Source organism: Mirounga angustirostris, unplaced genomic scaffold, assembly GCF_029215605.1.
Source record: "Mirounga angustirostris isolate CCGP_5_RB_7025 unplaced genomic scaffold, mMirAng1.0.hap1 SCAF_10, whole genome shotgun sequence".
Taxonomy (NCBI): domain Eukaryota; kingdom Metazoa; phylum Chordata; class Mammalia; order Carnivora; family Phocidae; genus Mirounga; species Mirounga angustirostris.
Window position 1 is genome coordinate 137,203,901 of NW_026991718.1, and position 16,849 is coordinate 137,220,749.

Below are 16,849 nucleotides of genomic sequence, written 5' to 3' on the forward strand. Positions count from 1 at the left end.
GTCCCTGACTTTGCCAGAGCAGATGAAAACAAAACCATATGCTACCCTGTGGAATTAAGCTCCTGACTTGAAAGTGACGCCCCAGGGCTCCCGGCCAGAGGGGCTTCCCTGGCAGGGAAGGCGGCATTCCTGGCCAGTCCTTCCCTAGACCACGGTTTTGCCCCAAGCAGGTCAGGATGCAGGATCCTTGTTGATCGCCCCCCTCCCCCATTTTTGTGCATGAAGTCTTGACCCACCCCCCAAGGGCCCTTCCCCTCTGCAAACACTCCCCTTCAGCTCGCTGCCTTATCTGGAGTTGGAAACGCCTAGCAACCCACACACTTAGACGTAAGAAGTGGCCAAGGTGGTGGGGGTCTTGGGAATTCTGTTTGTAAAAATTAACCCTGGAACCGTCTGGTGATCCGTGCCATGCTTCATCAGCTGGCTCTAAGGCTGGTGTGGGCCTACTGCCCACCATCCTCACCTCAGGGGCGGGCACGTCCCATCCCTGCCTCGGCCCGCGCCCCTGCCCGTGCAGCTCCCAGCGCCGTGATGAGCCGGGCTGCGTGGGACTCACATGGGTGACCTGGGCAGCCCTGGCCGGTCAGCATCGACAGGAGGATGGCACAGTCGATTTATTGGGCTGTAGATGGGGCTCCCTCAGGACATCGGGAGACTCACATCCCGTGCTCCGGCATGCACACGAGGTCCCATGTGGCAGCGGGAGCCACGCGCCAGCGAGCACAATCCCAGCGCCACTTGCTGGCAGCTCAGGCGCCCACCTGGAGCTCAGCTGCACCAGCGGCACCTGCTTCCCTCCTCTCTGTCTCAGAGGCTCGGAGCAGGGGACAGACTGCCCTCACTTGGGCCACGTGGGTGGGAGGTGCCAGGGTCAGGGCCTCACCATGCCCTGCCCTTCGGCTCTGGGGAAAGCCCCTCTGTTCTGTGTGCAGAGTGTCACTGAGGCCCAGTGGGGAGGGTTGGGGTTCTTATGGCCGTTGTAAGAGTCTGTGCATGGTTTGTGTTCCTGGGGCGGGGGGGAGGCGCTGTGGCTGGCCGGTCTGCTTAAGGCCTCAGAGGGAGGCCTGGGGTGCGGAGCTCCTGCCCTGGGCGCTGGGTGGTGACGCTCTCAATAAACCCCAATCATAAACACGCTTGCACACACATGCACACTTACATACACAAGGACAATCTACCTGCACATGTCCAGCTCGATGGGGGGAAATCCAGGAGAGAAACAAGCTCCAAGAAGTAGGATGGCTCAGAAACCACCCCATCTTCCTGCTTTCCTCCCCTATGCCCTCTTCCCATTTCCAAAATGATGTCAGCTGGGGGTCCTGGGAAAATCCACATGTGCTCCTTTATGCCCCACTAGTGGGCCGGTGGGACTTTCTTGCTGCTATTTGGCCCAAAAGCTTGTGAATGAGAGTGACCGAAGTCCCGGGCCCCTCCCTGCCTGCCGCCAGCCTCATGGGTGGAAGGACCCCCTGGGAGGGGCCAGGATGGCTCCCAGGGAAAAGGGGAGGGGGCCACCCTTTCCCAGAGGCGGGACAGAGCATCCCTGGGTGTCACGCTGGGGGTTGAGCTCTCCCCATATCATCCCGATCCACTCTCACCTCGACCCTGTGAGAGGGTGATGTGGGTCTGATGCCGGAACTTTCCTCCAGGGAGAGGACTCTGTGTGTCACCGCAACACAGGGGCATTGAGGGGGAGGCCTCAATGGCCAGGAAGAGGCACAACCCGAGGGTCCTCCCAAGGGGACACCCAGCTCTTCCTGCCCCTTCTCTGGGGAGTGACCCACTTGGGGGCTGGGAGGGGCTACCTCCAGGCCTTGGCCCAGTCCCCTCCTGGTCCCCATGGGGTAAGGCGTCCAGCCCATGCCCGCCCCTCCTAGTCCTGCCTCTGTCAGTGCAAAGGCACAGGAACTTCTGCTCGATGGATCCACAGCTGGAGGGACAGCTCAGAGCTGGCAGGTAGAGAGGAAGCAACAGGTCAGCCAGGTCCAGCCCCTCCCATCCCCCTCCCCGGCCACTGGACCCAGGAAGGAGGCCTTGTGCAGGTCGGTGGAGAGGCCCCAAGTGAGAAACAGAGAGGAGGTGGGGAGAGTCAGCAGACAGAAATAGAGGCCCCCAGTTAAACTTGAGTTTGGGACGAGCAGGAGACAGTGTTTCAGATTAGGACGTGTCCTGCAGCGTCCAGGACACCCTTATACCAAGAACGTGCTGGTGGGTTAGCTGAAGCTCGTGTTTGACGGGAGGGCTTGTGTTTTATCTGGCAACCCCGAGAAAAGCGTGGCCCCCGCACAGTCGGCTGAAGGAGTTCAGGCAGGGGCTGCCCCTCTAAGAATGGTGGCTGGGGGGCCCTCGGGCCACCTGCCCCTCAGCCTGCAGGGTGGAAATGTGGGCTCCCTCCCCACTGGTCAGGCCTTGAGAGGTGGGCGTGGATGGGTTGGGGGTGTCTGGCTACCCATGGGCTGCGAGATGGATGGGTGCGGGTGCCAAGTCCGGGTCAGACCTATGTCCCATGAAGTAACCCCTCATGACGCTCAGAGCAGCTCAGGCTCTGAGGATGGGCCCAGCACTGCAGGATGGGTCTGTGCCCCATAAGGGGACTCCCAGGGCTTCCCAGACGCCCCTCAGAGGCCAGTCCGATGGCTGACTTCAGATGGTGCCTGGGTGGGCAGGTGAGAGATCTTACTCACCATTGGGCACATGGTCTATTTTGCTAGTTGTAACTGTCCATTTGAATGAAGCTTCCAGAATATTCCCTTTTAACCAGATAAGAGCAGGTTTAGGGCTACTAGGGCCTTGAGCCAAAGGGTCTGCAGGTTCTCTTGGTGAGCTGCCTGGACCCCCCCATCCCCCAAAGTCAGCAACATGCATGCGGCACCCCCTTGGCACTCACTGGGGTTTCCCAGACGGCGGGCTCGGTGGGGATGCAGACAGGGCTGGTCTGGGTGATGCCCCCGGCCCTGTAACCAGCTGCTGATTTCTTAGGGAGTCAGGAATTACTTCTCACTATCAACGGCGGGGGCTGGGGGCTGGGGGGGTCGCCTGGCCTGGCCTGGCATGATCCGACCCGTGCTCCGGAGGGAGGCACCCAGGGCGCGTCCTCAGGATCTGGGGCAGGCTCAGTCTGGAGGCAGCTGGGCAGTGGGTGGGGGGCGCTCATCCTGCTGGTGCAGCTCCCCCACCCCAACCAAACTGCAGGCAGAGCCTTGGTCTTTCTTTAATGCTCTCTTGCTTTCATCTTCAAAAGAATTTCCTTCCTTTTCTTCCCTTCTTCCCAGTCCGCCCTCCCCTCCTCCCTCCCTCCTTCATTTCTGCTGCTGAGCCTCACGCAGTACACCCCACTCTCTTTTCTGCCCCGACTTCCTGAGGGGGCTCCCAGTGAGGGGCTCCCTAGCCCCATCACATGTCAACTGGGCTGGGGGTCTCCTGGGAGCTTCTGGACTGTCCCACCAAGGTCTGCGGCAGTGGGGGCACAGCCCAGGGGCACCCCCCCGCCCCGGCCTCTGTGGGCAGGACGCTGGGTTTCCTGAATAAGAGCAGAAGTTTGTCGAGTTCCAACTGTGTCTGCGCAATGTACAGATTTTGGGGGGGGGGGGGTCAAACGCCATCATCAGCCCTGTGGTGGGTGGCAGAGGACCCGGTGAGAATCCAGGGGTGGTAAAGGAAGCAAGAGGATGATTGGAGAGCTGGGACCTCACGTGCCTTTTATTTCTCTTTTACATTTTTTTTTTTTTTTTGCCCTTTCCATATTTTCCACAATGAACAAATAGTATGGAGATAAATACATTTAAATGCAATGGGAAATAGCTAACATTTGTATGGCTTGGCTGAAGATGCTCCAGTGGTCACAGGAACCCTGTCAGGGCGAGTGAGGGAAGGGGGCCTTGACCCGGGCATGGCTCTAGCCTCTCAGTTCACAGGAAGAGGGCAAATTTGCTCCACCGGAGCTGAGAGGGAACCTCCTCCGGGAGGAGAAGGGGCACCAACGTGTCCCGGGGTCTCCTGTCTGAGCACCCAGGTGTGGGGTGCACTTCTGAGGACCTAGCCCATTCTTTCCACAGTCCCCAGGCTCTGGATCGAGGGCACAAAGGGCCTGGGTCACGCACGCCGGGGGCACACCTGCGCACATACTTGCCCGTGTGTGCGGTGCACACAGATGCCTTGAAGGTGAGGGGATTTCTTCCTTTCTGGCTGGCCACTCACCCTGACTTGGTCCTGAGTCCTCTGTTCCCGTCTGGCTGGGCATTTCTCAGGCAGCCATGGTCACTCCTACGCGGGCAGCTGGCTGGGACACTCACCTCCAAATGGGCCACCTGGTTCCTTGCGCTCCCTGACTCGGTGCCTGGAGAGACCCCTGGGCCCACAAAAGGACTTACTGCTGTAGGCAAGTCTGGCTGTAGCGGAAGCCTCCTTCCTGGGAGGCAGAAGCTCTGTGTTCCCTAGTGACCAGGAGCCGGGCCAGCCCCACTGGCACCTCAGTGTTGAGGGGCCTCGTGCGGCACCTCAACCATGTCCCCTGGTCGAGGAGCTTCAAGCAGCCTCCCGGTGTCCCAGAGGCTGTGGGCAGCAGGGAGCCTAGTCTTCCCAGCTGGGGGCTCTGTTGGGGGCCCAGGCCCTCTGGGAGGGCAGCTGGGGCCTGTGGGGGAGCTGCTGCCTGCCGGCGCCCCAGGAGGCTTGCCTGGGTGTGGCCACCTTTGGGGGCTGCTGCAGGCCACAGTTCCGAGCTAGGAGTTGAGTGTCACCTGGAGGGGCCGTCAGGTCCAGTCCCACCCCTTGGACTCTGTGCCTTGGGTCCTGTTCCTGGGAAGGGAGGAAGTTGCAACTCAGGGTGAGGGTCCCAGGCTTGCCCCCTCCTGAAGGCTGGGTCAGTGGATGATCTCCTGGGCCAGCTCTGGGACCTGGGGGCTGGTCTGTCGCTTGAAGGCTGCATCCCCTTTGTCAGGTTGTATGGTTTCTGAGCCTTGTGTCCCTCACCTGCAGTGGGGGTTTGGTCAGGAAAGGAGCAGATGCCCACAGGGGGCCCTGGCACCACCGTCTGAAAAGTCCCGGCTCTGGACGGTGGGATGGAAAGACTTCTCTCTGCTACCACTGTTCTGGCCACCAAAGCCGTGAAGCCTCATGGGTCAGTGGTGCCCCGGTGGCCGCCAGTTCATGGGTCCGATGCTGCCTAAGCTCACCAGGGAGGTGCCCAGTTGTACTGAGCTGTCCGGCCTCAGCCGATGACCCCTCCGTTGGGAGAGCAGGTGGGCAGGGTGGTGGACACCCCTCCAGCCTGACCCCAGGGCGGCCGCCTTGCTCCAGCCCTGACTCTAACCCGTCCCAGGCTGCGCCTGCCTCCGCGGCACCGCCCCGGGTTCGCCAGCCCCATTCCTCATGTGCAAAGAATTTCCCGTGTAGCGGCCACTGCTGCAGCTGGAACGTTTCTGCAGATGGATCATTCCGAAGAAAACCAGCGTCTCCCGTCTCCTGATGATGCAGACGTGGGCTGGCGTCCCGGGCCCCAGAACCCCCCTGCCCTGGCTTGACTTCCTTTGGAGAACAGATAAGGGGCTGCTGGCGTCTTGTGGAGTGGAGAACCCGCCTAGCACACTGACAGGGAGGCGCCAGAGGCGGCTGCAGACCCCAGGGGCAACCCCCTCCCCTGCTTTGCCCTCTGGGGCTGCAGCAAGAAGACCCCCGCCCCCCGCCAGCTCAAAGACCACATCTATACCGGGAGACCCACTTCAGTCAGCCCAGGGGTGAAGTGCTCGGAAGGGTGCCTGGCACATAGCCGCACCCATTCCTGGGGGGCCACCATTTCCTGGTCTGTCTGCTGGAGCCAGACCTGGCCGAGAGGAGCAAATGTGTTCTCTCCTGACTCCCTCGCCAAGTTGGTGACGCACCAGGCCCCGGGGACACAGGGGTGAGCAAGCAGGCATGGCCCGCCCCCGTAAGCCCGAGCTCACACCGGGATTAGCCACGCAGAGAGGTCCAGGGAGTTCTGAAGGAGGCTGGCAGGTCCGGGCCCAGCTGTGTGCACCACACACGAGTCCTTCCTGTCTGAGCATTGAGACTAGGGGCTGCAAACAGGCAACTGTGTGGGCTTGCCCCACTATGTTTTAAAAATGGGAAAAATCTATGTAAAAATCCAGATTTATTTTGTCTTAGGGAAAAAAACCCCACAAGGCACATTTACCCTTGAACAGGCAGGGGCACTGCCTGTTGCCACAGACTCCACCTCTCTCTACTGTCTCGTTACTTCCCTGCACAGTCCCTTTGTGTCTGACTCCTGGTTCAGATATTGTTTCTGGGAAGGTCACTCCACCTGGGCCTAGGAACCTGGGCACTCATCACTGACTGGCTGATCGATCTGAGCAAGGCCCTCTATCTCCCGAGCTGTCTTCGTCCGTGAAAGGGGTAATGCCTGTTTTAAAGGGATGGCTCATAACTGGAGGGGGGCGAGCAGAGCCAGCACCTGCTGCCTGTGAGTCCCACAAGCACCTGCTGAAAGTTAGCCCACCTCTTGGTGGTGGTGGGGGGCTTCTTGATAGCTTTGACATCAAGGCAGTATTCAGGCTGGCAGGTTTAGGGATGACCCAGAGAGCCCTCAGACATGAGTGCTGTCTCTAGTTCCTTTGTGGGGACAGACCTGAGGGTCCCCTCTATGAGTTGTAAGAGGTTTGGGTGAATGGAAGGCATGGAGCAGGTCTCTCAAAGCAAGATCATGGGACTTCATAGGCATTCCTTGGAAGGGGCTCTGGGGTGAAAGGAGCAAGGGTGAAACACAGTGAAATAAAAAGATGACATTTGGGAGGACTTTCCACCTAACGTTTCACATGCTAATGAGCACTGTGGCAGGGAGAAGACACACTTTCCAGAGCCTGACCAGGGAATCCTCTTTGGAGGAGTGTTCCATGGAACAGACGTTCCCCGAACACTCTGAGCGATGCTGGACTAAGCACTATGACATGCACAACACTTCGGTTATGCATCCATCACGTGCGTGTCTGTCACCCCCTGTGCCCCACTCCCCGCTGTGAGGAGGGCCGTATCTTGTTTTCTCCATGGGCCTGGCAGGTAAGGGGTACACATTTACAGCTTATGGAGTAAGGAGCAGCCCCACAGGAACTTTCCTGGCCAAGGAGGTTGTGTCTCAGCAGGAGGGTGGAAGGAGTGGTGTGCCCACCCCTGGTGCCCTTTCTGGGCAGGGCAGGTCCCATCCATGGGCTGCAAGTAGAAGGATGTGCTGGGCCTCTCGAGTCTGTCCACAGAGCAGCCTCCCTTGAGTTCCTTCTGGTTTCTCCACTAAGGCTGTTCATACTTTCCCCACTTATGGGGTTGGTAGGTCATGCAGCAGCTGACACTCCATTGATTCGGGGAAGTGAGTGTTTCTCATGGAGATAAGCCAGGCTGGTTCCCTGCTGGGACACAGAGCAGCAGGGGTGATGCAGAGGACTGGGATTGCACAGAGTGGAGGGCAGCTGAAAATGCGGTGGCATTTTCCTCTGTTGGTTTTGCCTGATAAACGTGGCTGCTCCAGCCAGAGCCTTTTTGGGGGCTTATCTGGACGTTTAATCCTCTGGCTTGGCCAGAGAACACCCATACCTCTTTCTTGCCCGCAGCCTGGCCCCTGTAGGAACGTGGGGATGGAGATGGAGGGGTTGGGGGTAAATTCCCCTCGTCCTTCTGTCACTTTCTTACCCCGGACTTGGGGCCACGATGGGGGGGCAGTGAGGAGGCCCCTCTGGACAGGAACATCTCACCTGGGGGCTAAGGTCCTGTCTGTGGTGGTCTTCTAGCTCCCGGATGCCCACACACTACAATCTCACTGCTGGGGATACCCCTCTGGTTGAGGAACCTCATCTCCAGTGTCCTCAGGCTCCAGACTTGGACCTGGAACTATTTTGACTCTGGGAAGACATCAGTCTACCTGGATCCACAGAAAGATAAGCTGACACAGCCACTTGTGTTACAGGTAGGGAACCTAGCCCAGAGAGGAGATGAACTAGCCTAAGTTCACACATGGAAGTATAACCGTCTCCAGCCTCCTGACCCCAGCTCCAAACTCTGTCCTCCACACAACTGAGGCCTTGCCAGGGGGCATCCCAGGGTCGGTGCCAGCCTGGCCCTCCCTTCCTAGAACTGAGCATTTCAGGTCAAAGTTGCAGACTTGGAAGAAGCAAAACACAACCTTTGGCCACCTGGCACAGCTCCACCACACCTTCCTCCTGCCCCAGGTGGGACAGGGGGACATCCTTTCACTGCCCACACCCCAGCTGTGGCCCTGATCTGCACTGCCCCTGTGGCCACTGACTGGTTGACCACGAGACTTGGGGGTCATTGGGAAGTGAGCATGGGACCTCAGCCCATTGGTTTTGAGCATATGTGTGTTGTTTCCAGCCTCAAAAACAGGCCACCTGGAGCACAGCCCAGCACGCCCTTCATTTTGTTTGTCTAGGGCAAGTCAGGGCACCCTGTGAGCCTTGGCTTCCTCATCTAAGGAGTGGGGGTGATGAGCCCAAGCTCCCAGGGAGGCTGGGATTAGAACGAGCTCAGCATGCCCTAGCTCCTGCTTCTTACACTCATCATCATCGTCAAACACGGAGAGCCCGATGGGGACAGCTCTCTCCATCAATCCTGGAAACCCCTCTGCCAGAGGCCCTATTGCCCCATTTTACAGCTGGAGGCCAGTACAGGGCTCAGCAAGGAAGAGCCAAGAGCCCCCTGGGCAGTCAGACCCTCAGGGAAGGGCTCACCCACTCCAGAAGTGTATCTGTTGGCCTCGCAGAGGAAAGGGCATCTGGGCAGGGCTTTGAGAGCTCGTTTGGAGGTTCCAGCAGGGGAGTGCAGCTACTCGTATACCCTTGACCGAAGAACGGTTGTCCTCTATCGGGGAAGGTCGTCCTCTTCAACTGAGCGCGCAGCTTCAGGAGGGACGCACATGGAGCGGTGAGGGAGGAAGGGGACGCCCGCCCGGCCAGCAGATCAGCCTGATCAACCCCAGTGATCAGCGGGGTTTCAGATGTCGCAGCCAGAGCGCCCTCACATCCTGGGCAGGGCTTTGAGATATGAGTAGAAGTTTGCTGAACGAGGTAGGCAGAAAGGGCTTTCAGGGCAGAGGGAGGAGATGGGGTGGTCTGCCGGTGCCTGCTTCGTGCATGTGGTTGGGGAGAAACCAGGCAGAGAAGCTGGAATTCCATCTGAAAGATGCCGGGAGCCGAGGTGGGAAGAATCAGTTGTTATTGATTTATTTTTTTTTTCTGGTCAAAGCACAGCTGTCCACAGGATCTCCTTTTGGCCTTTCTTTGAATTACTAAAGGAACCCGTGTTCACATTAACAGTTGAGACAATACTGCGTTTCTGAAAGAAAACTGATGGTCTTGTACCTTCCTCCTCCCCACAGGCTCCCAGAAACCCCAGGGATCTCTTGCTCCCGACGCACCTGCCCCTTTGTACAAATAGTCACGTCCTCTGCGGAAAGGGCGCACTGTTGGTTGGAGCAAATCTGACCCCCACACCATTAGTGTTAGTTCTCTCCCTGAACAATACGTGGCTGTCCTTCCACGCGAGCACATATATTTTTAAAAAGATTTTTAAATTTATTTTAGAGTGAGAGTGAGAGAGGGCACACACCTGTGGGGATGGGGGAGGACCCGAAGGAGAGACAGCATCTCAGGCAGATTCCCTGCTGAGCGAAGAGCGCGACGCAGGGCTCGATCTCACGACCCTGAGATCACGACCTGAGCCGAAACCGAGAGTCAGAGGCTCGACTGGCTGAGCCGCCAGGTGCCCCTTGAGCACTGATTTTTAACAGCTGCACGGTATTTTGCGGTGGGGTGCGCGACGCCGGGTTCGGCCGGTCACTGAAGACGGAGGCTTGGGTGGTGTGTTTCTCTCGACCACATCAACCGGGCTGTGAGAACTGGGAATGTTGATAAACCACCCCCTCACCGCCCCCCCACTGCCCCCCCACCCGGCTAACCACAGCTCTGAGCGGTGTTATCAGCATGGATGCCTCCAGACCCTGCTCCAGAAGGCCTGCCTCTTCCACCCGAGCTTTCAGTGGGAACTGCGGCCATCGGATGGGTTAAGATGAGCACCTGGGACCTGCTCTCCCTAACCGTAACCCTAGCCCTCAATGTCATGAAGTGGCCGAGGCCTGGGCGCTGCCCCTGCCGGCGCCTCCATGGCAGATGTCCTGGCCCCGTGAGAAGGCAGCTCTGGACTTTGAGCCCACGGCGCCTGGGAGAGGGCGTTTCCAGCAGAGACCGCCCTGACCTTTGGCAGCACCCTAACTGCGACGGGGGTGGGTGGGTGGAGGGCTCGCCTTGGCAGCTGGGGTGCCCAGGAAGTGTCCATGGCATGACCTGTGACCATGGTGACTTTTGGCTCACCCAGCCATAAAGTTGGGGTGACGGGCTTAGCGGCCCAGCTGTGCTCCCTGGAGTCCTTGCCCCAGCCGCACCCCCCTGCTCCCTGCAGCCCAAGCTGAGCAGAAGTGCTTCCCCACAGGGCGGCCCGGGCACACTCTGCCATCACACAGACCCACCCATTCCTGTTTGTTACCACTGGGGAAACCGAGTCCCAGGGTGGGGAGCAGTGTAGCATGGGGACTGACAGGGTTGCAGGGTCCCTTGGTTCTTTGGTCATTTGTGCCCCACTTTACAGCGTGGGGGGCGGGGAGGAAGGGAGCCCAGTGTGGGGTGCCAAGCTCAGGGCCACAGACATCCAGCCTGTCAGGTGCTTCTGGAGTCCGCAGTCTCTCTCTGCTCCTACCGGGACCCGGGGTCCCACCCCAGAGCCCCTGAGCTCCTGGGGGGCTGAAGGGACAGATCTAGGAACATGGACTTGGGAGCAAGAGACTGCTTTAACTGTCCTTCCTTCCTGCTGGGCTCGGGCCATGCGCTGAGCCTCTCCATGCCTCGGTTTCCCCATCCGCAAAGAGAGGTTTGTGGTAGTGCCCCCCTCACTGGGCTGTTGGGGGATGGGTGGGTGAGTGATCGGATCGTTAGTTATCTGGTCCCTGACTGTCTCCCGAAGATGGCAATGCCCTTTGGGACCCAGTCCCAGGCTGGGCCGAGAGGGCGGTGTGAGCTGCCCGCCCCACAGAGCCCTCCCCAGGGTCTGGCCACCAAGCACTGGGCTGAGGGCTGGATGCCCTATAGGTTCCCAGGTGGGCCTGGCCTCTCAGGAGCCATGGAAGCGCCCACCTGCCCCCCTGCCTGCCAGGCCCGCCCCCACCGCGGCAGGCAGCGCCCCCCGCCGGCCACTTCCAACTCCGGCACCAACTCCGGCTCTGCTCGGCTTCCCGAGGGGCAATTTGGGGTGAGGCCACCCCGCTCTCTCTCCCTCTTTCTTTTCCTCCCTACCCCCTCCCTTGTGTGTCACCCCTAATCTTTGCTAGGTGACCTCAGGCTTGTCTCCTCCTTTTCTCTTTGCAGGGGGCCTCTCTGAGGAGGGGACCTTGGTGCTGAGAACCAGGACAAGAAGGGCTGGCAATGGGAAGGCCTGGGGCGTCTTTTAGGCAGCAGGAACAGCACGTGCAAAGGCCCTGGGGTGGGAAAGAGCTAAAGAAGAGAAAGAGACCAAGGAGGCAAAGGCCATGTGCGGAGAAGACACTGGGGGGGCGGTGCAGGAGGGCAGGGTGGGACCCCGCATGGCTCTACAGACCCCAGCAGGAGTGAGGAGCTTCTGGCTGCCTTCCCCTGAGATGCCTGCCCACCGTAGGAGCTCCTCCCTGGCACCTTTGAAGGCTCAGCTTCATCCTGGAGCTGCGGGGGGCCGACAGATCTGAGTCCCTCCCGCCACCCCGCAGTGCCCACCCAGCTCCATCTGCTGGAGGAGCTGAGGTCTAGCTGATTTATAGCAGGTGCTGGAGGCTGGGGCTCCTCCAGGAGCCACTGATTACAGGGGTGAGTGGGCCCACCAGGCCACAGCACAGCTTCCTGAGGGGAACTGGTGAGATCTCGAGGCTATAGAACAGAGACAGAGCTTGCCGGGTGTGGAGGCCTGAACAATGCTGGGGTGCTGTGGCCTGGGGCCGGGGGCCCAGTAGAGAGTCTGAGGCACCGGCCTGATGTGACTCCTGAAGCCACTGCCCCTGGGGCCTGGAGGGGGGACTAGAGGGCCAGCCCCTTGCCAGGCTCCGTGGACCCGGAGACCCCAGCCACCAACACCCGCTCGCTTCTGGCAGCCACTTGCTCGCACACCCCCCTGGTTCTGGGTTCCCCGTGCCTTTGCCGGCAGGGTCTGTGGGCGAGCATCCGTGTGGGTGGGAGTCTAGGCCCACGCCCCCAGCGCCCTCAGTGTGTGAGATGGGTCACCCCAGCCTACGCTACCCGCAACCCCTCCCTAGACTTCGGTGTTAGGACCAGGCTTACAGGCAGGCAGCGGGAGCTTCCTGAGGGCCCCTGGGGCACAGTTCAGATGGCAGGATGCCCCTGGAGATGCCACTGGGGTTCCCCCAAACACACAGCACCCCTCGACCTGGTAATGAGGAGGCTGCAGGGACTCCGGCACCAGCCACCTGGTGCAAATAAATTGGGAGCTGGTGGGTGGGAGCTGGTGGGCTGCAGCTGCCTGCGTCCCCTTCACAGACAGGAAGACCGAGGACACACCAGGTCTCCCGTGGGAGGGCCCTGCCCTGGGGCCCTGATTCCGGCCTCCCAGTGTGGATAGGGAGTCAGGGTGGGCCCGGTTCTTCTCCTTCAGAGCAGGTTCAGGGAGATGAGGCTGGCAAGAAAACCACAGGGCTAAATATAGCTGTGGAACTTCCCGGAACTCATTATTCCAAGTGTCCAATAAGTAATGTGCAGTGTCTGCCTAGAAAGCTGAGCCCACCCCGCACGGCCCGCGGGGAGGGCCGGAGGGTCACTTGCCGGCCGCCGAGGGCTCCGAGACAAGCCCGGGGGCTTGTGGGGTGCGCAGCCAGGTCCCTGGTGGGCATGTGAGCGGACAGATGCTGGCGAGCATGTCTTCAGCCCCTGGGGTGGCCAGACCGTGGCTGAGGGTGGGCTGGGTGGAAGGACCCCCGTCCTCCAGGGTCTTCCGAGGCCCCTGCTGCGAGTGCAGGGAGGCGTGCCAGGGCCGCTTTGTGCTGGTGGGGCCGTCTGCAGGGGTTGCGTCCGCCACGGAGTCCCCCTTGTGTGCGTTGGCCCCGACAGCCCCCTGGCCGGCCCTGACCGCTCTCTCTGCTGAAGGGCCTTTCCCATTTCTGGAACAGACCATGAACCGCCCCATTCTGTCCCCCTTGTTGCCTGCCCTGGAGAGGTGCTGTGCCAACTACCTGATGGAGGACAGACAGACAGGTGCCTCTGGAGGAGGGGGGCCGGTGTGGGGGCCACTGACAGCGCACCAGCGAGGCCCTGTGGGGAAATGCTTACCACCGGGCCCAGGAAGGTCATTTATCCTACCCAGTCCTCTCTCCCAGGCGGGCGAGGCAGCTCCCACGTCTCCTGGTCCAGGGAGGGTGGGCTGCCTGGGTCCCGGTGCTGCCCCTCCTCTCCTCATCCCTGCCCCCTGTGGGAGGGCTTGGTGACAGGTGTCTCCAAAGGCCCAGCCCTTGTGCTGTGAGCATGACTTGGGTCAGCCTGGATGATTTCTGTGCACAGAAGCTGAGTGGACCCAGCTTGGGGCCCACGGCGGCACCCAGCACATTTGGAGGGCTGTCCTCCACCCCAGGTTGGTGCCCACCTCTGGGAGCTGGCCTCCCTCTGGAGTGGCGGGCGAGTCCCTTGCCACACCTGGGCTCTGGGCTCTCACCATGACCACGGCGTTGCCAGGCTGGAAGGAGGCAGGGGAGTCTCTGGGGGAAGACCTGGGCTGCGTGGACTCCTTCCAGCCCCCTCAGGTTCAGAGCCAAGGAGACTCCACCCCTGATCCCACAGATCCTGCCAGTGTCCCCATTCCGATGGTGGCCCCAGGTCTGTCGGAGCTGGGGTGGTGTCCACCTGGAGGGTTCGGTGGGCAGGCGGGCGGGCGGTGGGCACCCCCTGGTGGCCGCACAGGGCAGGGCATCCCCGGGAGTCAATGGGGAGGCTAGCGCTCAGGCCAGCCCGGTGCTCCCGGTCCCAGGGCTGGATGGGACTCCGTGGGCAGATACGGGGCAGAACCTCCTCACCCAGCTGGGCACGGGGACCAGAGCCTGCCAAGAGGCAGTTTCTTTTACAAGTGTGCTCAGAAAACGGATGGGGCCCAGGATTCTCATCTCTGGATGCCAAATTAAATCCTGGCAAACCACAGCATGCCTAGACACAAACGTGCATTTATCTCACACAGAGGAGGGGGGACAGGATGCGGCCTGCTGTGGTGGCAGGGGTGGGAGTGGGCTGCCCCCTCCTGCCTCGCCCACCTTGGGGCTCTCCCGTCCTGCCATCTTCTGCTGCCTTGGGGGTACAGGTGGGGGCTCGGGTCCTGGGTCTCACCCCAGTGCAAGAGCACTCGGGGTTCACTGTGGGGCCCACCAGCTCAGCACCCGGTTCCCCGAGGCCACCGCGGACTCCGCACCACCCCCGAGGTGGCCACCATGTCAGGCCCCTGGGGACGAGCCAGCGCCCTGAGTGGCCTGCTGCCCCCTGTGTGTTGGGGGGCAAGGGGGAAGATCTTGTAGGATTTAATACCGGGGACTGGGCCTGCTAGAGACTGCAAGCTAGTGTCCCGGTCATCGAAACAGTTTTGTATAAAATTAGGGGGCTCGGGCGCCTGGGTGGCTCAGCTGGTTAAGCGACTGCCTTCGGCTCAGGTCATGATCCTGGAGTCCTGGGATCGAGTCCCGCATCGGGCTCCCTGCTCGGCGGGGAGTCTGCTTCTCCCTCTGACCCTCCTCCCTCTCATGCTCTCTCTCATTCTCTCTGTCTCAAATAAATAAATAAAATCTTAAAAAAAAAATTAGGGGGCTCAACAGAGCAGAGGAGAAGCCCCCGGCCCCCCACCCGCCCCAGCCGGGGCCTGAGTGTGTGAGGACAGTGGGCAGCCAGGCCATGCTGAGTGCACACCCGGTGTGCCAGCCTCCTCCTGGGCTCCTAGGCTGGGAACCTCCTCTGTGTCACTGTCCTGGCTTCCCTGCCGTGGGCCTGCCGCGCTCCCCTGCCCCGGCACTTGCTGACCCCCTCCCTGGAGGCCATGGAGCCTGCGATGGCCAGGCCCCCACATACATGTGATTATCAAAATGTTATACAGAATTGTGTACATAAAGATGTAATAGACAGTTTAGTTTTTTAGTTTGAAATGATAGCAGACCAAAGGAAGAGGTGGGGGTAACACAGAGGGTCCCTGGTCCCGGGGCCCCTCTCACCCAGCCTCCCTCCATAGCTGGGGTGCAGAATCTCCACCAGGGACCACACGGACACGCCATTGTCACACGTGTGGCTCTGTGTCACCGTGCTGGGCCCCTCCCCACCGTCCCCCCGGGCCATCCTGAGCGGCTCTCCTCCTCTGCACCGGGTGCGCTGGGCCTCCGAGCAGACCCCCGAGACTGAGCTCAGGGCGAGAGTGAAGGGACAACACGGGTCAGATCCTGTCGGGTGATGGCCTCAGCCCAGCCCAAGGATGAATAAAAGCCATAACCAGCAAGTGGGGAGGCGGTGGCCTCACGCTCTAAACCAGGATGTGGGGGGAGAGATGGGACGTTTTTCGGGGAGCAGTTCACCTCTCGGCCACTGTCTGGAAGCCCAAGTTAGCTTTGTAGCACATTTATCTTTGTTTAAGGCAGCAAGACGGCAATTATGGATTATCAGTGACTGTGGGCTGGGGCTGGCCCCGGGGACACCGCGGGGCTGGGGGGGTCGCCGAGGGAGAGGAGCCAGGCCCCCTGAGAGGGGCTGCGTGTTCTCAGTGCTGTGGCCGTCCCTCCCCCAGAGTGGGAGTTGCTGGGCTGGAACTTCCTTCATCTCTGCAGGAAGTTCTGGGGCCGGGACCCTGTCGCCCATACGCACCCCGCTGTGTAGTTCAGGCCCAGCAGCCGGCAGCGAGGGCGTCTTGGAACATCCCCCCCACCTCTCTGTGTGCAGGTGACGTGGTGTCTGTCAGCCAACACCTGCTGTCACAATGCTGGGGTGGGCTGGAGACAGACAGACGGCCCCAGTGCGGCCCCAGTGCAGATTTCGGTGGGAAGGCCTGCAGAGCCTGAGTGCCAGGCTTGCAGGAGGAGGGTCCCGGCCAGGACCAGCCCCGGCAGAGGCCCCGGAAGGAGGGACGGGGGGGGGGGGGGGGGGGGCGGTGCGGCTCTGGCGTGTCCTTGGTCCTCGTCCTCAGGAGCCGCTACAGTGGACCTTGCGGGACCTTGCGGGTGCCCTGCCCCCCGACTGGGGACAACCTCAACTCTGCTGCCTCCTGGGACAACGCGACAGTCTCCGTAGCCCCTCCCTCGCCTTTCCCCACCTCCCTTCGCCTCCCTTCCTTCCCTCCCTCCTTCCCTCCCCTCCCCTCCATCGTCCTGACCCCCTCTTCTCCCTGATATCCAGGAAGGATCTGCAAGCTGCCCCAGCCCCAGGCCCTGCCACCTGGGTCACTGCTCTGGCAGCAGGCTCTGCAGGGGTGCGGGCCTGGGTGAGGGGAGCAGCAAGGCCCCTGGGGGCTGCTAGGATGGGGTGGGGATCCTGGACACACAGAGCTGGGTGGGTCTCCCCCAACCTTGTGTCTTCTCAAAGTGCGATCGGGGACCTCCATCAGAGCGCTGACACCCGGGAAGCGGCAGACGTCCCCGCTGCCAAGTGTCAGGTCGTTGGGGCAGAGCCGGGGCAGGAATCTGCTCCTTCAAGCTCTGAGTGTATGGGTGCAGCCCCGTGTGAGACCGCCACCTTGACCCCGGCCATGAGTCCTCTGCCCCCATCTTCCCACTGAGGGGCCCCCAAGAACCAGGGAGACCCATCCGCAGGCCAGG